Here is a 26,420-nt window from a genome sequence, read left to right as displayed (position 1 = left end):
GCAGTGCTGTTTTTGCATCTCAAACATTTGATGTGCTGTTTATTGCATTTGTTTTGTATATATATAACATCGTTGACCCTTGAGCAACATTGGCTTGAACTATGAAGTCTGCGTATACAAGAATGTTTTATAATGCAGTACTGTAAATGTATTTTCTCTTCTCGGTGGTTTTCTGAATAACACTTTCTCTTCTCTAGCTTATTTTATTATAAGACTATAGGTCATAATACATGTAACATACAAAATGTATGTTAATCAACTGTTTATACTATCAGTAAGACTTCCAGTCAATAGCAGACTATTGTCAGTTAAGATTTTGGGGAGTCAAAAGTTAAATGTAAATTTTTGACTGTGCAAGGGGACAGTGCCCCCAATCCACACACCGCTCAAGGGCTATTATCTATCTATCTATCTATCTATCTATCTAAATTTCTTTCCTTTCATAGTATACTGGTCAGGATCTCCAGTATAATGTTAAGTATAAAGGAGTAACAGGAATCTTTGTTTTTCCTTTAAAGAAACCACATGTATATAATGTGTTAGCTTTAGATATGATGTTTACTGTAGGTTTTTGACAGATACTATTTACAATTTTAACAACTTCTCTTTCTATTCCAAGTTTGCTAAAAAGTTTTTTCCCTGCATATATTAAGACTATCATATATTTTTGTCTGTAAATATGATGAATTATGTTAGTAGATTTTCTAATGTTAAACCAACCTTGCATTTCTGGAATAAGCCCTACTTGCTTATCATATTAAGTATTTTATGTGTTTTGGGATTTGGTTTGTTAATCTTATTTAAGATTTTTGTATAAGTGAATTTGATGTATAATTTTCTCTTCTTGTACTGCTTTTGTCTGGTTTTCATTACCAAAGTTGTATTAATCTCATGAAATGTGAGTCTCATGAAAGGAGAATGCCTACTCCTTTTTTTCTTTTCCATTCTAGCAGTTTATAACAACAAGACTTAATCCCCTTTGCTTCAGTTTTCTATTTTGGGAAATGGAAATACTGAGATCATAGGGATATTTTGAGGATTAAAACAGTTAAAATAAACAAAGCACTTAGAACAGTGCTCATAACATAGCAAGAAACCTTTTAGTTTTAGCTGTTAGTGCTATTGTTCTACTCCCTAAAAGTTTATATGAGAGGGATGATGCATTCCTAAAGGTTGGGTAACACTCATCAGCAAATCATCTAACATTTTTCTTTTTTGTGGATATATTTCAACTTATTCATTTGCAGGTTTATTTTATTTTTTCTTCTTGAATTGTTTATGGCAAGTTATATTTTTCTAGAAATTTGTCCATTTCCCCTAAATTTTCAAGTGTATTTGTCTTATGTTTATAGTATACTGTTATTAATGTTTAGTCATTGCTATATCTATATTGCTGGTCCCCTTTCCATAATTTCACTTTTTTGGGGTGCTGAATGCTTAGCTCATTAAATTTTAGATTTCCTTTCTAACATATATATGTATATATATTAATGTGTGTGTGTGTATGTGTATATATATATATACATATATATATATATATATATATGGTATTTGATTTAATCACACTCCACTGGTTCTGGTTGGTAATGTTTTTCATTGTCTCTAAGTTTTAAATGTTTTCTTACTTGACCCATGAATTTGTTATATTTATAAACATTTCCAAAATAAGATTTCTATGGTTTCCTTTTTATTATTGAATATTAATTGTATAGTATTGTCATCAGAAACTGTGCTGTGTATAATATAACTCTGTTTCAATATCTATAATACATTTATTTATTTTTTATGATTCCCCTCTGGAATTTGATCCCCATGAAGAAAGGAACTTACTGTACTTAGTTCGCTTTCATGTCCCCAGTGTCAAGGATGGTGTAGGCACATAGCTGTAACTCAACATTTGTTAAATGAAAGAATGATTGATGCTGATAGTAATGCTTGCTGATCACAGTTTATTTCTTCTAGGTGGTCTTTCTTGACCACTTAGAAGGTGCAAATTTCCATTGGTTCCAGTCTACACTCATAGACCCGGTTCCATGACTCATATCCATATGTGTCTGAAAAACATCAAAATTTCCTAAGCAACAAAATTCTGGAGACTGATGTAAAGCATGGTGACTAGAGTTAATGATGCTGTATTATATACTTAGAATTTGAGATCTTAAGTGTTCTGACCACACACACATACAAAATGATGACTATGGGTGGTGATAGATATGTTAATTTGCTTGATTTTGGTAGTCATTTCACAATGTATACATCTATCAAAATCACCTTGTACAACCTAAATATATACAATTTTTATTTGTTAAAAAAAGTAGAACTTAGAGGACTAAGTCTGCTTCCTAATTAATTTAATTCTGATCAGCCCACTGTCAGCACCCAGGCATTGATATGACCTCAGCTGCCCATAGATAGTAAAGGTTGATCACAGCAAAACTGGAAATCCTTATAAAAAGTTTATATTTCCTGTATTTAATGTTCTCCACAAAACAATATTCATACATTCTGTTATGCAGTTATAGAGTAGAGACAGCTGGCCATTACTCAGCTTGGTGTATCAAATAGATATTTTTGAAAATATACAAGCTTTGAAAATTTTTATTCTTCAGACAACTTTGGCTTTGAAAACTCTGTATATCTTAAAAGCAGTTTCATAATGTCAGTAGTTTTCTGTGATTGATAGTCACAACACACTGAGCTCATGGAGACGTTAAAAATGTGGCATAGGAAAAGGAAAAAAAAGTACTTTCCAATAGTGGATTCTGCAGCAGTAAGTAATCTGCTCCTGGCTTTCCTTCCCTTAACTGAAAGCTTTTTTTCCTGAAAGACCTGTGTTTTATTACATTCTAGTTTTGGACATTCTAATAAAAATATATTATTTTCTATGTTTGCCAGAAATGCTTTTTCTCAACCATAGAGGGAATTATTGCAAAAGTGCTGTAAGTTTCTCTATGGAATGCTGAAACCCCAGATTGAAGAACAAAACAAAACAAAAATTACCAATAAGTAGGAACACTAGGTAGAACACTGACATTGGCAGGTCTCTTCTGGGCTGATGGGGATGCTTGTGGGCTGCATTCTCACAAAGTGGGAGGTGCTTCTATTACTGAGTGTGAGTTACCGAGTGGCTGAATGTAAAGATTAAGTGACTTGGAGAAGCAGTGACACAATGTGTGGATAATTCTGAGAAATCCAGGGAGGTTGTTCTTTTGGAACGTGGAAGGATGTTACTTTCCCTAACTACAGTGTTCTATGAATAAATTATAGTGGGATAGCTGCTATAACAAATAGGTCCGGAAATGTAATGGCTTATCACAGATGCTTATTTCTTGCTCAGTAATTGTCTGGAATTGGTGTTCATGGTGGCAGGGTGGCTCCTTTGACTAACTCACTTAGGAATACAGACTCTGTCCATCTTGTGGCTCTGTCATTCCCTAGAGCAGGGGTTAGCATTTTTTTTTTTTTTTTGGTCAAGAACCAGATAGTAAATGTCTTAGGTTTAGCATACTATATAGTCTCTGTCACAATTACTCAATGCTGCTATTGCACCATGAAAGCAGCCATAGTCAATAAGTAAATTAATGGGGTGGCTGTTTCCAATAAAACAGTATTTAGAAAAAAATAAAGGTTGTAAGTTGGATTGGCTCTTGGGGCATGGTTTGCTGACACTGCACCAGAGTCTTGTCATTCTCCTCTGTATCTAGAAGAGAAAGGGACGGAGCATGGAGAAGCAAATGTGGGAGGTTTCCAAAGGCCAAGCCTGGAAGAAACACACACCATTTCCCCTCATGTTCATTGGCTAGGCATCAGGCTTATGATAACACCCAACTACCAGGGAGGTTGGGAAATATCTTTCTGTGTGCCCAGAAAGAAGAAACACGTCAGCGAACACAGTGAACACGTGGCAATCTTTCCTACATCTAGCAGGAAATCTGACAGTGGAATTTAAGGTGCATCCTCAAAGTATTCTGCCATGTTCTCCAACACAAGGCTCAAAAAGCATGGTTTTGCAGACAGACCTGGGTTTGAATCATAGCTAGGCTGCTTTCTTGCTGTGTACATGTGGGTAATTTGTTGAACCAGGCTTTGTCTCAGTCCTCATCTGGAAAACAACAATAATAATGGCTCAAGGGTCATTGTGAATGTTAAATAAAAATGATGACTATCATCTCATATATATTCAGTAAATAGTAGCTATTATCATTATTACTTGAACAATGACCGTAGTTCCTGGTAAAGTATAATTTAATGCTTTGCTGCTGGGCTTAAATCCCTCTTCCACTGCTTACTAGCTGTGTAATCTTGGGACAAATTATTTAACCTCTCTGTGCCTCAATTTCTTCATTTATAGAATTATGGCAATAATAGTGCCTCTTTTCTTGGATTGGTGTGATACCTAAGTGACTTAATGCATATAAAATTATAGGGCCTGGACATAATAATGCTCGATACATGCTATCTATAATTATTATCTTGATACACTGATCCCTGGAATCCAAAGGGGATACTAATGATGAAAATCATCATGGTCATCATATCCATATATTAATTTATTCAGCAAATATTGAATATCTAAAGGCCAAATTTTGTGCCAGTATCCGAGGATATAAATGGTGAATAAGCCTGACATGGCTCTGGTCTTCATGGAGTTTACAGTGAATTTGCTAATAGATTTTTTTTTTTTGAGCAGTCCCTGAAGTAAGCACTTTTAGCAAGTTATTTAGTTGTATCCTTTGCCATAACCCTGTGAAATTAGATATTATTATCTTTATTTTACATACAAGGTACTAGATTTAGAGAACTTAAATAATTTGAGCAAGGTCACACAGTTGGTGAATGGAAGAGATGGTATTTGAAACTATGTCCTCAAATTTAAATGTCACTAGTCTTAACAGTCATGCTGGACAGTCAGATCTGGCCACATAAAAAGATCTGCCCGGCAAAGTATATACTGTTTAATGGGAATGTGAGTTGGAGGCGGGGGAAAGAGGAGGCTGTAATGGTGAGGGTGACCTCCTGGCCTCTCTGGGAATTCAGTTCTATCTCCGGACCATTTATGACAACAAATGCCCTCTCTCCTTGGATGACTTCAAACATCCCCAAGGATTAGAAACATGTAATCTTATCAACCAGGTTTGGTTCCCATCTGTAGGAGAGCTGGGCTTTTCAATTTAACCACTGGCTTAAAAAAAGATGGAAAAAAAAATAACACAAAGAAATCTACTGTCTCTACCCTTCTTTAAAATGATGAATGCTTTTTTAAGGCAAATCCATCATTGGTCACTTGAGGGAGGAAATGTCAAGAAAAGTTATGGTTTGTTAGCTTTTACTTCTTGACATTATACAAGAAGGTAATTGAAGTACAACAAATGCCATGTTGTTTTACCTCATCTATTTATATAGCAATCTGACAAGATGAATATATATGTTACTGTGGATTTGGAAAAAAAGTGACACAGGCTCTATGATTCGTTCTATTGTCTTATCATTGCTGATCAAATGTGCTTTCCCTTAAGAAAACACACGGCAGAGGAATTGATATTCTTTCATGCAGATTCCTGGATATTAAACAATTGAACTCATTTTACACTCTCAGCCCCATTAGGCTCTTATCTCAAGTTCTTAGAGCTTTAACATGGATGTATAATAAAACGTGCACAAATTCAATTCAGTACAACAAATATTTATTTAGCACTCACTGTGCATGAGATACTATGCCAAACAGAGATGCCATTAATTCACAATCTGTGATAATTTCAATGCAGCCTGGGCTAAATGTTACCATTATACCATTTATGGAAAAAAAAAAAAAAGAGTCTGCTAAGCAGATCAACAAGGTAGATCTCACCATATATTATGCTATGCTCCTGAAAACTCGTATGTAAATCAGATTGTGAATGCACAAGAAGAGCTTGGTGTTCAAAGAATTTTATACTGATGTTTCTAGAGAATATATAAATCACTGACAAGTAAGGATTTTTAAGTTAGATATTTAAAAGGTGAGTGACCACTTTATTGAGGGGTATTATGTGACTCATATTGTGAAAAATCCCAAGGCTTGTTTCTATGACAGCCACGATCTCTCTGTGGTTGGGTAGTCTGTTGTCCAGCAACTTAAAGAGAAGAGACATGTTAAATTATTTTTTTTCTTCTGAAAGGTGTCAGCCACAAAACTAAGGTACAGAGCTGCTTATTCTGTGGTAAACATCTCTTTAGTTTTCCACATAGATTGCAGGGGAAGAAAAGAGATACTAAAACTGTATCTAATAGGAAGAGGCAGGATGAGCTTTCAGTGTGTCTTAACCTTTTTATTTTGTTCAAATTGCCTTAGAAAAACCAGCTGGGATCTCAAGTGAGTTACTCAGGGATATAACGTTAAGAATCGTGTGACAATGTCTCCTGTGGAAAGAATACAGTAAGATGATGTTTTTTGCATTTTGGCGACCCTGTTTTTTATAGCCGCTTTATCAAAACTGGTCCCTGTGCATTTGCTCCTGTCTGTATATAATGGGCTGATAGGTTGGACTCCAGAGAGTCTGAATTAAGAACCATCATCATTTATATGTCAATACTGTGTAGTAAAGAATTTGGACTTGCCCAAGGAGATTTTGGCTTTGCCCTCAGCTTCAGGGAGATAATCTTTGCCATACATGATTGAAGTGTCTTTGTTTAGGGTGGGGGCTGGCCACGCTGGATCTTAGCATGGGACTAGTCCCATCTGATAGTCTTAGGGTGGGGGCCAGCGAAAGACCAACTGTAATTTATGGTGAGGGTTTAGGTCACATAGTAACAGCTGTCTTAGAGACTGAGTTCAACAACTTGGTCAGTCATAACTGGTAATAAGCGCCAATAAAAATTTAAAACACTGAAGCTTTAATGAGCTTCCCTGGATGGTATTACGCTGTGTATTGACACATAGCAATACTGTGAGAGTGATGTATCCTCACCCCATGGAAGAGGACGACAAAAGCTTCATATTTGTAACCCTCTCAGACTCTACCCTATGTATCTATTCCTTGGCTGATTTTCATCTGTATCCTTCCTCTGTAGTAAGCCATAATTGTCAATATAATAGCTTTCAGTGAGTTCAGTAAGTCCTTCTAGTGAATTATTAAAACTGAAGATTTGTTTGGGGAATCCCTTAAACTTGTAACTGAGGTCATAAATGAAGGCAATCTTGGGGACTGTTTTCTCTTACCATTGCAGTTTGGATAACTACAGTTAAGTACCAACTGAAATGGGTCTGTTGACATGCAAATGTGTCCAATTATGCATAACAATGGTATCATGTCTCAACAATTCCTTAAAACAAGAAAATTCACTTGGAGGTGCTTGTAAAATAGTCTAAATTTGAAAAGTTTAGAAAAATAGCATTAAGTGGACCTCCTTTTCTTCAACCGTTTGAAATTAGAACAGTCTTAATGGGTTTGAATGATTTCAAGGGTTACAAAAAAAATACCTTATGGGCCCAGAGAGATAACCTAAATATATGGATCACTAGGTAAGATCTTTGGTGAACTGAAGAACATAGGCCTAGTCTAAAGTTAACAAAAATTTTGAAATACTATAAGGACTATAACAAAGGTCTGTAACAGGAGCTGGCCCAGAGGCCACCAGTTAGCCTTTTCTCCTTTGCTCCAGTTGCAAATTGGTCCTTTTTTGTAAATGAATAAGATTATTCAAATTTTCTATTTCCATCTCTTAAGTCAATTTTTTTTTGAATTTGTTCACTCAACTAAATTTATTTCAAACTTATTAGCATAAAGTTGTTTATAATATCTTATGATCTGTTTAATGTTTATAGAATCTGTAGTAATGTCTCATTTTAAATTTCTGACTTTGATTATTTGTGCCTTCTTTTTTTTATGTTGTTTTATTGAATAGATTTTATTATCTTTATTTGGGATATGGCTTGTGACATATGCCTTATATATTTTTAAACGATTTACACATGAAACCATTAAATAATTATACATATACTAGTGGCCAACACCCAATTGTTGTTTCACTGGTAATTCTCTGTGATTCTTTTTTGTTTTTTAAATTAATTTTAATTTTTTAATTTACATCCAAATTAGCATATAGTGCAACAATGATTTCGGGAGTAGATTCCTTAATGCCCTTTACCCACTTAGCCCATTCCCCCATCCACAATCCCTCCAGTAATCCTCTGTTCTCCATATTTAAGAGTCTCTTGTGTTTTGTCCCCTTCCCTGTTTTATATTATTTTTGCTTCCCTTCCCTTATGTTCATCTGTTCTGTGTCTTACAGTCCTCATATGAGCGAAGTCATATGATATTTGTCTTTCTCTGACTAATTTTGCTTAGCATAATACCCTCTAGTTCCATCCACATAGTTGCAAATGACAAGATTTCATTCTTTTTGATTGCCGAGTAACACTCCATTGTGTGTGTGTGTGTGTATATATATATATATATATATATATATATATATATATATATACATACATACCACATCTTCTTATCCATTCATCCATTGATGGACATTTGGACTCTTTCCATACTTTGGCTATTGTCAATAGTGCTGCTATAAACATTGGGGTGCATGTGCCCCTTCGAAACAGCATACCTGTATCCCTTGGATAAATACCTAGTAGTACAATTGCTGGGTCATAGGTAGTTCTCTTTTTAATTTTTTGAGGAACCTCCATAGTGTCTTCCAGAGTGGCTGCACCAGCTTCCATTCCCACCAGCAGTGCAAAAGAAATCCTCTTTCTCCACATCCTTGTCAACATCTGTTGTTGCTTGAGTTGTTAATGTTAGCCATTCTGAAAGGTGTGAAGTGGTATCTCTTTGCAACTTTGATTTGTATTTCCCTGATGATGAGTGATGTTGAGCATTTTTTCATGTGTTGGTTGGCCATCTGGATGTCTTTTTTGGAGAAGTATCTATTCATGTCTTTTGCCCATTTCTTCACTGGATTATTTGTTTTTTGGGTGTTGAGGTTGATAAGTTCTTTATAGATTTTGGATGCTAACCATTTATCTGATAGGTCATTTGCAAATGTCTTCTCCCATTCCGTCAGTTGCCTTTTAGTTTTGCTGATTGTTTCCTTCGTTGTGCAGAAGTTTTTTATTTTGATGAGGTCCCAATAGTTCATTTTTGCTTTTGTTTCCCTTACTTCTGGAGATGTGCTGAGTAAAAAGTTGCTGTGGCCAAGATCAAACAGGTTTTTGCCTGCTTTCTCCTTGAGGATTTTGATGGCTTCCTGTCTTACATTTAGGTCTTTCATCCATTTTGAGTTTATTTTTGTGTATGGTGTAAGAAAGTGGTCCAGGTTCATTTTTCTGCATGTTGCTGTCCAGTTTTCCCAGCACCACTTGCCGAAGAGATGGTCTTTATTCCATTGGATATTCTTTTCTGCTTTGTCAAAGATTAGTTGGCCATACCTTTGTGGGTCCATTTCTGGGTTCTCTATTCTGTTCCATTGATCTGAGTGTCTGTTTTTGTTCTGGTACCATACTGTCCTGATGATTACAGCTTTGTAGTATAGCTTGAAGTCTGGGATTGTGATGCCCTGTGCTTTTTAAATCTTTTTCAATCTTTTTGAAGATTGCTTTGGCTATTTTCTGGTTCCATATTTGTGCATTCTATCTACTTTTCTTGGAGTCTTATAGGTTTATTAATTTTGGTAGTTTCTCCAAAAATAAACTTTTGGCTTTGCTGGTTTTCTTCATTGATGTTTGTTTACTATTTTGTTAATTCCTCTTCCTGTATTTCTTTATACCTCCTTTGTTTTTCTTTCTTTTTTTTTTTTTATCTTATTGACATGCATGTTTAGCTCTTTGGTTTTTGTTTTGTTTTATTTTTGTTTTTGTTTTTTTATTAAATATAATTTATTGTCAAATAGGTTTCCATACAACACCCAGTGCTCATCCCAACAGGTGCCCTTCTCAACGCCCATCACCCCCTTTCCCCTCTTCCCCACCCTTCATCAACCCTCAGTTTGTTCTCCATATTTAAGAGTCTCTTATGGTTTGCCTCCCTCCCTCTCTGTAACTTTTTTCCCCTTTCCCCTCCCCCATGGTCTTCTGTTAAGTTTCTCAGGATCCACATATGAATGAAAACATATGGTATCTGTCTTTCTCTGCCTGACTTATTTCACTGAGCATAATACCCTCCAGTTCCATCCATATTGCCGCAAATGGCTGGATTTCATTCTTTCTCATTGCCAAGTAGTATTCCATTATATATATAAACCACATCTTCTTTATCCCTTCATCAGTTGATGAACATTTAGGCTCTTTCCATAATTTGGCTATTGTTGAAAGTGCTGCTATAAACATTGGGGTACATGTGCCCCTATGCATCAGCCCTCCTGTATCCCTTGGGTAAATTCCTAGCAGTGCTATTACTGGGTCATAGGGTAGTTCTATTTTTAATTTTTTGAGGAACCTCCACACTGTTTTCCAGAGCGGCTGCACCAGTTTGCATTCCCACCAACAGTGCAAGAAGGTTCCCGTTTCTCCACATCCTCGCCAGCATCTGTAGTCTCCTGATTTGTTCATTTTAGCTACTCTGACTGGCGTGAGGTGGTATCTCATTGTGGTTTTGATTTGTTTTTTCCTGATGAGGAGTGACGTTGAGCATCTTTTCATGTGTCTGTTGGCCAACTGGATGTCTTCTTTAGTAAAGTGTCTATTCATGTCTTCTGCCCATTTCTTCACCGGATTATTTGCTTTTCTGGTGTGGACGTATGGTGAGTTCTTTATAGATTTTGGATACTAGCCCTTTATCTTATATATTATTTGCAAATATCTTTTCCCATTCTGTTAGTTGCCTTTTAGTTTTGTTGTTTCCTTTGCATTGCAGAAGCTTTTTATCTTGATGAGGTCCCAGTAGTTCATTTTTGCTTTTAATTCCCTTGCCTTTGGAGATGTATTGAGTGAGAAATTGCTGTGGCTGAGGTCAAAGAGGTTTTTTCCTGCTTTCTCCTCTAGGGTTTTGATGGTTTCCTGTCTGACATTCAGGTCCTTCATCCATTTTGAGTTTATTTTTGTGAATGGTGTAATAAAGTGGTCTAGTTTCATCCTTCTGCATGTTACTGTCCAGTTCTCCCAGCACCATTTGTTAAAGAGACTGTCTTTTTTCCATTGGATACTCTTTCCTGCTTTGTCAAAGATTAGTTGGCCATACATTTGTGGGCATGTTTAGCTCTTTGATTGTCCACCTTTATCTTTTTCTAAAAAAGGTATAAATTTTTCTTAAAGCACGGATTTATCTGTAGCTCATAAGTATTTATGTCTATACATAGTTTATTACCTGTTAAGTTTATTATCATTCTGTTAACATATATGTGAATTGCCATAGTTTTTTGACCTATGGATTATTTAGAAGGGTATTTTAAATGTTCAAACTTATGAAAATTTTAAGCTTCTGTTTGGTAATTGATTTCTTGCTTCATTGTAGTAGGGTCAGAAAACACTCTTAAATTTTTTGATATCATTAGAAATTTTTTGAGACTTATTTTATGGACCAGAAATATTTGTAAATATTTCATATGTTTTGGAAAGAATATGTGTTTTCTATAGTCCTTAGTCACAGTTTTGCATAGCATTCATTGAGACAGACAACATTGCAATTGTGTTGTTAATTGCATTAAAAGTATACTAGAATTTTACTGATTTTTGCTTGTTCGTTCTGTAAGCTAGCACTGAAATCTCCCACTATGATTGTGCTCTTGTCTCTTTTGTCTCTTGTCAATTTTTGCTCTATATGTTTTAAGGCTATACTTGTTAGGGATACACATTTGTCTCTTGTTACCCCATCTCCAGGATGAACTGAAAATTTCATCATTAGGGTAAGGCTTTTGCTTAAAGTCTTTGTCTGATATTAATACAGTTATATCAGCTTTAAAAAATTTAATGCTTATGTAGTATATTTTTTCTGCCCTTTTGTTTGTAACTTTTTGTCTCCTTATGTTTTAGGTATCTTATTGTAAACAACTTGTGATTTAAAAATATCTGGTTGAAATTATTTGTCTTTTAAATGAAATGATTGCTTCACTTATATTATTGATATATTTGAGCTTAAATCTATCTTATTATGTGAATTCTATTTGTTATACATGTTTTATGTTTATTTCTATCTCCTTATATTCTTTTGGATTGATAGTTTATTATTTTATCTCCTCCTATTAGTTTGGAAGTTACACATTATTACATGTTACAGAGATAATATTTGCAATGTCAATATCTAGAATATGCAAGGAGCTCTTTTTTTAAAAAATATTTTATTTATTTTTGAGAGAGAGAGAGAGAGAGAGAGCACAAGTGGGCAAGGGGCAGAGAGAAAGGGAGACACAGAAACCAAAGCAGGCTCCAGGCTCTGAGCTGTCAGCAGAGAGCTCGACGTGGGGCTCGAACCCACCAACCATGAGATCATGACCTGAGCCGGAATCATTTCCAACCAACTGAGCCACCCAGAGGCCTCAAGGAGCTCTTTTTAATACACAAGAAAATGATGGGGGACACAAAAGAAGAATAGGAAAAGATTATGAACAGGCAATTTCCAGATGGTAAAGTATGTGAACTGATACTCAACTTTATTTGAAATCAGAGAAATGCAGATTAAGACAACAAGGAGCGATCACTTTGCACTCATAAAATTTGTAAACATTAAAACATTTATTTTGATCATACCAAAATGTTGGCAAGGATGTGGAGAATTGGCAAATTATATGTTCTACTTGTGAATATTTAAACACATTCAGCTGTTCTTAAGCACAAACTAGCAGTATTAGTAAAATTGAGCAGTATTAAGTAAAATGTACAATCCAGCAATCCCACTATTTGGTAAAAACCTTAGAGATACTGGGATATGAGTGTACCAGGAGACGCTCATGAGAGTGCTTATCATAGTGTTGTTGAGAGGCGGGAAGGAAGAGGAAACATCATAGATGTCCGTCAACAAGGGACTAGATTCAATTAGGGGAAAAGTGGAAGTAAATAAATCATAAGAACAGCACTGAGTGAAAATAGTAAAAAATAGAACTGAATCTAGCAAAAAAAAATTACTATACAAAATTGCTATTTATTTTTCAGAGGCAACAAACAAATCTGAGCACATTTACCAAAAACATTATAAAGTGGTTGTCCTCATGGTGTGAAAGGGAATGGGAGAGGGGTTCATATTAAGAGGCAAGATATCTAGAAATAAAATTTAACAAGAGGAGAGTCTGTATGGACTTACGATGACAGAGTGATACCAACGAGTATGATAACTCAGCTCAAAGGGAGAGTTGCATTATATCAGTGATTCCAAAATCCAAATTATTTTTTCCCCGAATTATTTATGTTACATCTTTTGCCATATTTGTAGAGCATCTAGACAGTATATTTAATATATTCTTTAAATAGCCTGACATAAAACATTAAAATTTTACTTAACAGGAAGCTTTATATCATGACCATTAATGGAAAACTAGTGTATTTTCCTAGTAAATACAAGGGAAGTATAAAAATAATTGTATGGAAACAAACCAATGCTCTGAAGTTCCAGTTGGGTACCGTGGCTGGCTGAAGGCTGAGTCTGAGGTTGGATCTCTGTGGAAAAGTCTAGAAAGTCACTAAAGAAAAAAAAAAAAAAAAGAAAAAGCCACCCACCTATGACATCCTATTTCTTTATAATCAGAAAAGGGAAAGAAAATTAAGGGAATATAACTTTATACAATGTACTTCAGAAATATCTAATGCCATTATCTGGCCTTTAGTGCAACACCTGAAATTAATTTGAGACTCATCCGTGTTATGTGTCCCACACTTTGGGAAACTCAGGAGTGAATGGCTGCTAATGTCTTTTCTAGCTTTAACTTTCTGAAATTGCATGAAATTAAGAAAGGCAAAATCTTGTGAATAAGGAAAGACTCCTGGTAGTAAAACCACCAAATAACAGGATGAATTTCCAGGAGAGGAAATAGGGCTAAAATGCTGCTTGGAGGATTGAATCAAATCTTCACCATTGTTCCCATTTCACAGACCTTTGCAAATATTACTTAAGCTCCTGGGATGATCCAGGTGAAACTCACTGGAACCAGGAATTGGTTGATGAGTTCTAATGGGTTTTATTGATTGATCGATTGATTGATTGAGAGAGAATATGAAAGAATAGTGGGTTCTAATGATTCAGCTTCTGAGCTGCCAGCAGCCTTTGGAGCTGTGGTGTGGATGGTGTACAAAGGTAAATATAAAGAAAAGAGTCCCCAGAACTTGTAGTTCCATTGGTCTATGAGTTAGTTAGCAGTTTCCAGAATAACAAATAATTTGATCAATGGAGGGAATAGATATTATTTACTATGATTTCTTTCAGACCTTATGAAGACTATTTAGGTTGCAAATGACATAAGCTAATAAGGGGAAAAGCAGCACAATGTTACCAGGACTGATTTGCTTTCCTTTTTTAGATCTGCATATCACCAACCCTAGTGGCTTCATCCTTCCAGTGTCAACTCCTGAGGGAAGGAGAGCGAGATAGCTTCTTTCCCCCAGTGGATTCCAAGAGTCCATAGAGACTGTTACTGGCCAGAATGGTGCCATGCACCCATTCCTGAATCATTACCACAGGCAAGAAGAATTTCTTAAAGTATGGATTCATACTCCATGCTGGAGCCATCTTCCATCCAGAAGACATGGCTGAGAATGGGGGAAGGAAATGTATGCTGGGAAGGCAAAATCAACAAATACCTATTGCTTCTTTGAAGTTAGACCAGAAGTCAGCTAGCTTTTACTTTAAAGGACAAGAGAGTAAATATTTTATGCTTTGGGGGCCACATAGGGTCTATGCCACACCCTTCTCTCTCTCTGTTACAACATTAAAGACATAGAAACCTTCTTAATTGTGGGCTATACAAAACTGGTTGTAAGCTGGATTTGGTTCACAGTTTGCTGATCCTTGAATTAGACTGACCCTTCTTTTCTGTGTTTCAGAATGATTTTTTATAAGGTTTACTTTCTGAAATGCTTCCATAGACAAAAACTCTAATCCAGAAGCTCTATTAGAGCAGGGGACCTATCTTTTCTTCTCCTTATTTTTTTCTCCCCCTCCCCTCCTCCTCCTTCTTCTTTTTCTCCTCCTTCTCCTACCCCTTTCCCCTTCTCCTCCTCTTTCTCCTCTTCCTTCTTTTTTTTTCCTTCCCCTCCTCCTCCTTCTTTATACTATTACCGCTATTTGCCATGCCTTCTTTTTACCACCTCATATCCAGTGTCTAGCACAACGTCTGGTAATTGAAGTCCCCCAATGAATGTATATTGAGTATATAAGAGCCCTTTCACAGAGCTCTGCCAACAAAGACTGGACTTCCAGAGGCCTGGAAGAAAAGGCTTTGGTGTTTCACGGAGCTGCAATGCTGGGTGATTCCAGGAAGGTGGGTGGGGTGGTTGGTAGAAAGAAAACTGCAAGGAGGCGGGATACCCATGCTTTGGTTCTGGCTATGTCACAGCCTTGTGACTTTGGAAAAATCATTGGTCTTCCTTGACTCTTTCTGCCTCTTCACTTATAAAATCATGTCATTGGATTAGGAAATGACCAAAGTTTTCTATAGCTCAAGATTTCATGGCAAAAAGGGAAACATTATGCAACAGTGACAGGAGCTGATGAGAAGGGGAAACCGTGACTTTATTATGGGATTTTGGAAATTGATTTTCAGAAGTTTTGGTTTCTGAAGAAATGCTAATGACTCAAACAGCCAGATAAACACAGCTATAACGGAAGAAGGATTTGCCAGTTCATTATCTTTGAAAGGAATTTACAATGCTCTGTTCAGTTGAAGGCAGCAGTATTTCTAATTCTTTTTTTTTTTTCCAAAGGATGAAGCTTCACAATATGTTTTGAAGCTTACCTTTCACTACACACATGGCAGACATTTGTAGCTGGAGAAATTATCCTCTATGTAAATATTGTCCAGTAAATTAATCAAACTTCTACTGAGAACTGATTAAATATCAGGTGCTTAGTTAGATGCCTCAAAGATGGAGAACAGATGGTTCCTTCCCTAAGGGAGTTTTAATCTGGAGGTGTTGAATGGACAATCATTTAGGTCTAACCAGGAAAACAGAAACACCTCTAAGTATTTAGAATGAGGGAATTTAATGCAGAAAGTAGTTACACAGATGATGGAATTGTTGAGAAGTCAACGGGGGATGATGCGGTGACCCAGGAGATGATGCGGACCTGCTGCTACGATGTTTTTAGATGCATGGAAAAAGAAATGGCCCGTGATAAGTGAGGTGGAAGTGCCAGAATTTCCATGGAAAGTGGTGGAAATGGATTAAAAGGCTCCAAATAAGGCCAGAAAGCCCACCACATGATTGTGTGCCATGGAAAGGCTTGGGGGAGATACATTTAGTAAGGAAATAAGGAATGTGTGGGTGAGAGGGACACTAGCGTCCCTTGGAAGTCTGATGGGGCTCCTTGGCAGGCCACGGCTAACTGTAGGATACACCATGACAGAACTGGGCTTACTGATAGCAATGGGGAAGCTAGCACTCTGGGGAAATAGAGGCCAGATGGTGACATTGAACATCAGGTGGACAGAATTATTGTGATGAATTGAAAGGTCAGAGAAGCAACCAGGAAGGCCCTGTGTCCTGCAGAGCATTATGAAGATGCTTAATGGAAAAATGCATCTCTAGAGGCTAAAGATGAACAGCTAAAAGAAGTACTACTAAATGTGTACAATCAAAAGAGATCAAGGGTGGATGATCAGGAGGCTGAGAGCAATCACTTCTAATAAAAAGGCACCACACGGTGGTGCTCATTTTTGCCAGACAAGTTTTGGAACCTGAAACCCAGTGAGAGACCAGTTCTCCACAAGGAAGAGCCTGGCAACGTAAGTGTACACATTAATGATTCCTCCAGGCTTTCCCCAAAAGGACCTGTAGCCATTTATTGGAGTTACTTACACTGGGAAAAGGCTAATGCCCAAACATTTCAAGGATTGTTGGACACAGGATCCTAACTGCTATTGACACCTAGAGGCCAAAGCATTGTTATGACCCTTCTATTAGAGCAGGGGCATAGAAGATGGATTTGAAGTCCTTGGCTGTAGTCCAGTTCTACGTAGTCATGGTCTACGAGGTCTGTGGACAACTCACCCAGTTGTCCTGTCCCAGGTTTTCAAAGATATAACTGGGATCGACATACTAGTTGGTTTAATCCACACATTCAGTCCTTGGTCTACAGGGTAGGGGTTATAGTGGGGAAGGGCAAGTGGAAGGCTTGGCCTCCCAGTACCTGACCCAGGCAAAGGTAGTCAATTAAAGACAATATCTCATCCCAAGGAGGATGACAAAAATTAATGTTGGTCTAATGACCTAAAGAATGCAGAGGCGGGTCCTCATCATATCTCCATTCAATTCATTAGTCTGCTTCCTGCAAAAATTAGGTAGATTCTGAAATATGACAGTGGACTACTATATCCTTGATCAAGTAGAACCCCCAGTGCAGCTACTATGTCAGATGTAGTCTCTTTTCTAGAGCAGATTAATAAAGCCACAGTGTTCAAAAATATAGTATAGTAACATAAAATTTGAGGTTCAGTAAGGTCAGCAGATCAGGAGATGATTGCCATTGGAAAGACTGTTAGTCACAGTTCCCAAGAGGAGCAGGCATGCCAAACCCTGGAGTCTGGGGTGGGGGTGGGGGCACCATTGTCAGCCAGGAGACAGAGGGAGTTGGGGGCAACAGCCTTTACTGTGGTTTCTTCAGGAAGGATTGGGTGAAGCAGGGTAAATAGGTTTGGGATTGGCTGGTTTGAATGATTTCAGAGGCCTCCAAGGACCTGGCCTGGGGTTATTAGGTTAGGGTGATAGAGGACTGTGAGGGCTCAAAAAAAGAGGTGGTTGAAAGTGTGGCCAACTGGACTGGTTGGTTTGTATTTGAAAAGTGTGCTAGTGGACAGGTTCTTTACTGCCTCTAGGAGTTGGCTAGCCCTGGGAGGAGCAGTCCTTCCAGGGTCACCAAGGGCTCAGACGTCACAACATCAGAATACAGAAAAGACATGGCTAATACACACAGGTGCATAGGATGTGTTCACTGATCTGGCAAATGTGCCCTTTTCATTCCCTATCAGATCAGAAGATTAGAAACAACCTGCATTCACATGGAATGGTCAACAGTATACATTTACAGTTTTGTTCCAGGACTATGTTAACTCTCTCTCTTCTATCAGAATATACTCTGAATAGATCTGGGCTGTCTGGACATTCCACATAATATCATACTAGTCTACTATATGGATAATGCCATGACAATCCGACTAGCTTTCCAAGAAGTGGCTAGCAAATTAGAGGCCTTACTCTGGCAAGTGTACTCTAGAGGGTAAGAGAGAAAAATCTATGAAGATCCAAGGGGCCTGTCATATCAACAGCATTTCTTATGGGTCAACTTGTCTGGGGGTGTGACTGTTCAAAATTGGAGGTAAAAAGTCCTTCTTGCCCCAAGTAGGGACCTGTCTTTAAGACTCTATGGGATTGCCAAAATTTATTTTGAGATATCATCACAGCTTGACCTCTCCCTGTACCAAACCTTTTTCTTTCCTTTCTTTTCTCTGGTGTTGACCCCAAGAGTACTTCCTAATCAGCGCCCCCCCCCATACCTTAACCTCCACCCCAGAATCCACTTCTTGGGAAATCCAATCTGTAACAAAAGACTTTCCCATTACTATTCAAGCATCAAACACAGAATAGGTCCATGAGGACAGATAGGAAGGAAAGTATGCAAAAACAAATGGAAGCAAGTGAGCACTGTTCTAGAAATGTCAGTCTCTGCTTTCTCCGCCCATACCCTTACCTCTAACCCCAGATAGATGCTGGCAGTGGCATATTTGTACTATGTGATCCAATTCCTCTTACCAAGTTAATTTTAGTAACAGTGGGTACCTGATCCAAGGGTAATTCACCCATTGGCTGGCCAGTGATAACTGATTTGGGTGGTGTAGTGTGGAAACATGAGTTTGGGTCAATGCAATTCTCCACTCAGGAATTCTAAATGAGACAGAAACTGAGCAGGTTAGCTATTGTGCACAGGAGAGAAAAGGGGGGTGATAGTTTGGGAGTGGCTATTACAAGTTCTGTAACCACAGAAAACACAGCTTGGTAAGACAGTGGGGTATAGAATGGAGAGAAGGTGAAGTAAGGGGAGGAGTCTTGATTCCTCCTGGTTTCTCATTTTCAGTTCCTATGGGACCCAGCTATGCCTGGTCTTTACTCTTGGGTTCCCATGAGATATTTCTGAGACGGTTCCTCAGTTGAGCTAGACTGAGTGACTCTCTCTTACAACCAAAAGAAACTGCCTCTAGAACTGAAGCTTGAGGGTATCACTTCCTGTTTGATTGACCATGTCACTTTCTTTCTTATATTATTAGTTACTCTCTATGTGTTGTTTTTATCTCTCCATTTAAACTGTGAGCTTTTTGAGGTCAGTGTTCTATATATTTTAGGGAAGGCTAATGATGATGATAATGATAATAATAATAATAATAATAACTCACATTAACTCAGTTTTGACTATGTGCCAGACCCTGAGCTAGGTGCTTTCCATGTACTACCTTTAGTAGTAAATGCTCAACTGTGAGTTCTTCTTATCGTAATTAGTAATAATGACTTTCATCCACTTACTATGAGGGTAAAACCAGAGGAAATGAGCGTGCAATACAGCTGGAGGCAGGAAAGGAGGAATTTATTCTTGGGGTCATAATATTTTTCTTAAGGTTTCTTTTTTCTTCTTAGCAAAAGTGTGATACAGGTTCATGACAGAAAATTTGGAAAATTCAGAAAACCACAAGGAAGAAAACATTTTTCAAGCACCCCATTCTCACCATTAGAGAAAATCATTGCTAATATTTTGGTGCATATCCTTCTGTTCATACACACACACACACACACACACAAATACACACACATTCCATTGTGAATTTTCCCCATACAATCTGCATGAACACTTCCCATGCCATTAAATATGTTTTCAGGACGTGCTTTTCAAAGATAGGTGAGATAATCCTCTTTGTGAGAAGTGTCAGGGAATGAATGGAACAAAGGACCCTGGAGATTTTACCCTGGGTGGGGACTGTGAACTCTCCCACCTATTCTGAAGGTTCCAGGTTCCTTTTTGCCTGGTTCAAGGGGAAGGGTTGTATGACCTCTGGAGGGCACTATGTTTCCAAAATTCTTCTGAAACCAAGAAATTCTTGCATCTCCTTTATATCCCCTCCTTCCTTTTGCTTCCTTCATCTAATATTGCTTTTGATACTCTTTGCTCTTGGATCCTCGAGGCTCCCGAGAGTCGATGCTTCAGGGTTGGTTTGCACAAGGTCTGGGTTCTGGGACCAGCCGCGATTAGCCTGCGTCTCCTGGACCTGCTTGAATTTTCCATGGAGTCCCAGCTACCAGTTCATTTCCCGGCACGACAACAGTCACTGCCAGCAGATGGCGCTGTGCGCAAATGTGTCTGCCTAGGTGTGATTTACACAAGCCCTTGAAGGCTTTAAATATTTATCCACAAAATTCAATAAAGCTGTTCATCAAATCTAATGCTCGGAATTTGGGCAGCCCATGAAAATATTATAATATTTTGCCCGAGGTTCCAGAATCCTTTTCTGTATGGTGTGTTTGTATATTCAGACTCCTGATATTTGTTTATCACCAGCAGGAAGGAATTCATGTTTTCATATTGGAGATTTTGCATGAGATCAGGCCTGGGAAACCTTCTTAATTTTTTTCCTCTAGATATTGCAGGGAGCATGAACTCCTTACCTGACTGAGAAGTCATCCAGGTGAGGCACAAATGTGAGCCATCTCTGTATTCTCAGCAAGTGTGTGGCAGAGGGAGAAGCCCCGTGAACAACTTAGTTGTTCATCCAGGGGAAGCTGGATAAGGTTATTATTTTTTTATTATTATTTTGAAGGTGTGTGTGTGTGTGTGTGTGTGTATGTATGTGTGTGTATGCTCACACGTGTGTAGAGGGGAGGGGATTAACCTGATATGTGTGAGGTGCTGCCCCCAGGAGGCGAGTGTGGAAATGCACCTGGTCTTCGCAATGATTGGGTGGGTGGGTGGATGGATGAGAAGGGGTCCCCGCTGGGGTTTAGCGGGCATGACCCAAGGATGCTGAACTTGCAAGAAACAGTTCAGCACAAAGAATTATCCAAAATGCCACTTGCTCCGCCTTTAAGAAGCCCTGTGTGGCTTCTTTCTAACTGGCGGTATTATGCAAATCACATAACTTCTCTGAGCATCAATTTTTCTCATCCTATGAAATGGAGATGTAAACGTTCATCTGGATTCCTCATAGAAATGCGGGTTTCACATAAGTAATGTATGTTAATGCACTTTTCACAAATTATAAAGCAGCCTTCCAGGGTCCACAGGAAAGTTTCACCCGTCAGCCTGGGCTTGTTGACCACAGAGTGTGACCGGCTGAGGCCCGAATCACACAGGGAGGATTGAAACCTGTTTCCACCTGAATTGTCAGGATATTCAGTCACCAGCTCCTCTCCTCCTGGCTGCTCAAGCCCCAAACCAGAGCCATCTTTGATTCCATGTTGTCTGTCACCCCCAAAGTTCAATTGCTCAACATTCACATCCATTCTACACAAAAACTTCACTCAAATCTGTGTCTTGTCTTCATCTTTCCCACTTTCACCCCAGGCCAGCTGTGGCCTTTCACCTCTTGAGGGAACCACATAAGCTAATGGTCTCAGGGCTTCATGTCCCACCCCATCCATGACGTTTTCCTATATAGCAGCAAGAGTGATCTTTTAAAGCTCATTCCCCAGCTTCAAACCCTCTGTTGACTTCTCATTTCCCTTGGAATCACAGCTACCCCTTCCACTGGCTTCCAAGGCCCTGCATGCTCTGGTGTTTTCTAGCACTTTTTTTGGACCCTGTCTCCACATTCACCGCAGAGTGCCAACATTCTGATTCCCAAGCTCCTAAACTCTTTCTTCCCTCAGCAATGTTGCCCTTGCTGGTTCCTCTATCCAGAACATTCTTTCCTCAGTCTTTTATCTCTTCAAATCTCAGTTCAGATGTCACCCCTCAGAGAGGCTTCTGCTGGCCTCCCCACATAGACCAGTCCTACACTAGGGCATTTCCTATCCTATTACCCTCTTTCATTTCCTTTACAATGCTTATCACCCTCTAAAATGACCCTGCTTGTTTTTATCTGTTCATTAGTTTACTCTGTAAAAATGCTGTTGTCATGAAAGCAGACACTCTCTCTGATTTATCACTGCTGTATTCCTGGAACCTAGAACACTGCCCAGCACAGAGCTGGAGCTTAGTACATGTTTGCTGATGAACGAAAGGGATAGTTCTGGCTCAGGGTTTCTCGTGGGGTAGCAGCTGAGCTGTTGGCCAGGCTCTCATCTGAAGGCTGGGTTGAAGCTGGAGGATTCACTTTCAAGGTTGTTCACTCACATGGCTGCTGGCAGGAGGCCTCCGTTCCTCACCAGATGGGCCTTTCTGTAGACTCGTTCATGACAAGGAAAGTAACTTCATCTAGAACAAGTGATCTAAGAGAGAGCAAGGGGAAAGCTTGAAGTCTTCCATCACCTCATCACCCACTGTCACTTTTACCATACTCTGTTTGTTAGAGGAGTCACTTAGCCCAACCCACACTCAAAGGGAGGGGAGTCACGGGCCACCTTTTGGAGGGAGGTGTGTTGAAGAGTCAGTGGACATCTTTTCAAGCCACCACATCCCAATCATCCGGCACAGATCCTGCTCTTTCACGTGGCCATCTATCTCTCCACCAGATTTCATCTACCCCTTTAGACTATGTCATTGGTGGCAAGGTGGCAAGAGGTGAAAATATGGGCAGTTAAACACAGCTGGCCCCACCTCCTGAACCAGAAGAGACTCCTGCTGTGCAGCCATCAGCAGCCTCTTTGTGTGCAAAGGAGGGCCTGGGAAATGAGTGCACAGGCTTGGCTATTCTTCCTCCCTCTTCCTACTGTGCTTCTTTAATGTTGGTACTTAGGGGTAGGTGGCATAAATGCAAGCTTGGCCCTTAAGCTACAAAAAATGAGGCCCCAGTGATAACAACATAGAAAATCCAAAGCTAAGGGAAACTAGTCTCAGAGAATCCTTGTTAATTGAAGTAATTAAATCAGCAGGAAGCCATCTGAACAATTATCACACTACAAGGAAAAACTCATTTTAAGGCCTTAGAATAAACATTCTAATAAATAGCTATTAGTTTATATTTGTAAATACCATTGGCCTATCAGGAAATTTGCTAATAGATTTTTAATTAAGGGGAACATTTATAGTAGAGCTGTACGGCCCTGCGTTCGGCATCCTTCCCCTGGTTTGGACATGGAGCCTTGGACTCACTTTGAGAAATTAAGAAATTGGCTTGATCTCTTTTGGCCAAAGTTGCTGATTTTTGGGGGGCAGGTGATCTTGGATTATTCCATCAGGAGCTGGTTCAATGAAGTCTCTATGTCCTCACAGGTGGAGGAACCCAAAGACTTGTTTCCGTGAAAGAAACAAGAAAGCCCTTGTAGAAATATAGTTGATACTGTTCTCAGAGGACCAAGTAGTGAATACAGGAGTCCTGATCACGGCGAAGTGTGCGGGTGTCTCTGTGACTTTCTTCCCATTGAAAGCTGATGAGACTTTTTTAAAAAAAATATTATTTTTGTTTTTGGGAGAGCACCAGTGGGGGAGGGGCAGAGAGAGAGAGGGAGACAGAGGATCCGAAGCGGGCTCTACACTGACGGCAGAGAGCCTAAAGCAGGGCTTGAACTCCTGAGCTGTGAGACTATGACCTGGGCCTAAGTTGGACGCCCAACTGACTGAACCACCCAGGTGCCCTGATGATAATTTTTAAAGGAAGTATTAATAGCTTACTTTTTAAAAAGAGATTTATCCTTTTGGATGTTCCTTCCAATACATCATCTCATTAATCCATACCCAAACCTTGTGGAGTACATGAGGCAGGTATGATTATGCCCATTACCTGGATGAAGTAACAGGCAGATGTGATTCAGTGTCACGTAGCAAGTCAAGGACAGGGTTGTACTGGACCCCAGGTTTTCCAGCTATTTCTTGTCTTACTCCACCTTGATGTTTCCCAATCTTCCTTTAACGCAGAGGTGCCTAACTATTTGGGGGTCACCTTTAAGAATCTGCAGACATTTTCCAAGAAAAGAAAATCCACTTGCACACACTATTTTATGTACAATTCAGGAGATGTAATCACTCCCTGAAAATCAATGGTGGACCGCCTAAGGGTTTGTTTATCCCAAGATGAGAAGCCTGGCCATTTATCCAGCAGCAAGGTGTTAGTCATGTAGAGAGGAGGTTTAGACTTCATCTGAAAAGTGAAGATCCGACTTTTGTGGTTCGAAGTAGAGATTCCCTTGCCCATCAGTTCCCTTCAAGTCTGGTGTTTGTCAATAATTAGGCGAAAAAGGCACCAGGTTGGAAGTCTCAATTCACAAGGGATTTATCCTGTTACATTATCAGAAGGCACCTATGTTAGCTTTTCTTTAATATCCATTGGATTAAAGGTTTTGGAATCAGATGTCTTAGCACACTCCCTCGCCCCTTTCTCCAATTCGAGGTCCACTTGGAGGGTTTTGCTTGTGTTAGGCACGAACTGGCTCTGTTTTATGGGCACGCCCACATTTCCCCCTTCTTTGAAATATCAGTGGCAGAGTAATATGATAAAGTTCTTAGTTGACACATGGAGTAGTCTGTAATATGCTAACATTTCTGTATCATGTTAGTATTGCATTAAGCTAATATGACACTAATTCAAGATGACAGGAAAAATGACTAATACAATAAAACCTTCGTCTACCTCTGTAGGGCTGCCACACGTGTCTGATTTAATTCACCTGAAACCTCTCATGGCTAGCAGGGTGAAGGTGCAACGGGACCATGAAAGTGAAAGTCCCTGAAAAACAAAAACAACCGGAGGGTCCCTGGCGGGCCTTTACCGTCTCCCTCTCCACCTCCACATCCCAATTCCTGGGAGGCAGAATAAAGGGTAGTGGTCAAACAGGAGTGGTTAGTTGAATGCAATGTAAGGTTGGGATTAAGACAGACTTGGAGTCAGGTCTAAGCTCTGCAAAATAGTGACCTTGGGCAAATTACTTAACTCGCTTGAATTTCAGTTGCCTGTGAAATAACCTCAGTACAACAACCTCACGGGGCAATTTTGAGGATTAAATGAGGCAATGTATACTTAGTAAGTGTTCAGAAATGGTGATGATGTTAATGATGACAAAAAAACGATACCTCACTGGACCTAGAAACAGAATGGCCTGGAACACCCTTGGATCTAAAGATTAACTTATTTTTTATTTTTTAAATGTTTATTTATTTTTGAGAGAGAGAGCAAGAGAGGGGCAGAAAGAGGAGACACAGAATCTGAAGCAGGCTCCAGGCTCTGAGCTGTCAGCACAGAGCCCGATGCGGGGCTCGAACTAGTGACCTGTGAGATCATGACCTGAGCGCGAAGTCGGATGCTCAACTGACTGAGCCACCCAGGTGCCCCTTTATTTTTTATTTTTTAAGGATTTTATTTTTAAGTAATCTCTATACCCAGCATGGGGCCTGAACCCACAACCTGAAGAAGAAGGATCTCATGCTCTACTGACTGAGCCAGCCAGGTGTCCCAAGATCAACTTTTTAAAACTTTTTTCCTTTCTTTTTCTTTTCTTTTCTTTTCTTTTCTTTGCTTTGCTTTGCTTTGCTTTGCTTTGCTTTGCTTTGCTTTGCTTTTCTTCTCCTTTTTTTTTTTTTACTGTGGTAAAAAGTGCGTACACAAAATTTACCATTTTAACCACTTCTGAGTGTATATTTAATCGTGTTAAGTATATGCACGTTGCTGTGCAACAGATCTCCAGAACTTTTACATCTTGTGAAACTTCAAGTCTACCCATAAAACAAATCCCCATTTCTGCCTTCCCCCAGCTCCTGGCAACCACCATTCTCCGTTTTGTCCCTATGAGTTTGGGACTAAGTGTCCCAAGTGCCTCATATAAGTGGAATTATACAGTATTTGTCCTTTCGTGACTGGTTTCTTTTACTTAGCATAATGTCCTCAAGGCTTTCCCATGTTATTTATAACATGTATCAGAATTGCCTTCTTGTTAAAGATTGGTTTATGGCAGCATTATCTACGATGGTTGAATTATAGAAACAGCCCAAGTGTCCATCAACTAATGAATGGATGAAGAGGTACAATATATACACAGTGGAATATTACTCAGCCATAAAAATCTTGCCATTCACAACGACATGGATGGAGCTAGGGAGTATAACGTCAAGTGAAATAAGCCAGTCAGAGAAAGACAAATACCATATGATTTCACTCCAATGTGGAATTTAAGAACCAAAAGAAATGAGCAAAGGGAAAAAAAAAGAGAGAGGGAGAGAGGCAAACCAAGA

This window comes from Panthera uncia (genome assembly GCF_023721935.1).
Source record: "Panthera uncia isolate 11264 chromosome E2 unlocalized genomic scaffold, Puncia_PCG_1.0 HiC_scaffold_19, whole genome shotgun sequence".
Taxonomy (NCBI): domain Eukaryota; kingdom Metazoa; phylum Chordata; class Mammalia; order Carnivora; family Felidae; genus Panthera; species Panthera uncia.
The sequence above is the reverse complement of the archived record's forward strand: the minus strand, read 5'-3'. Positions refer to the sequence as shown.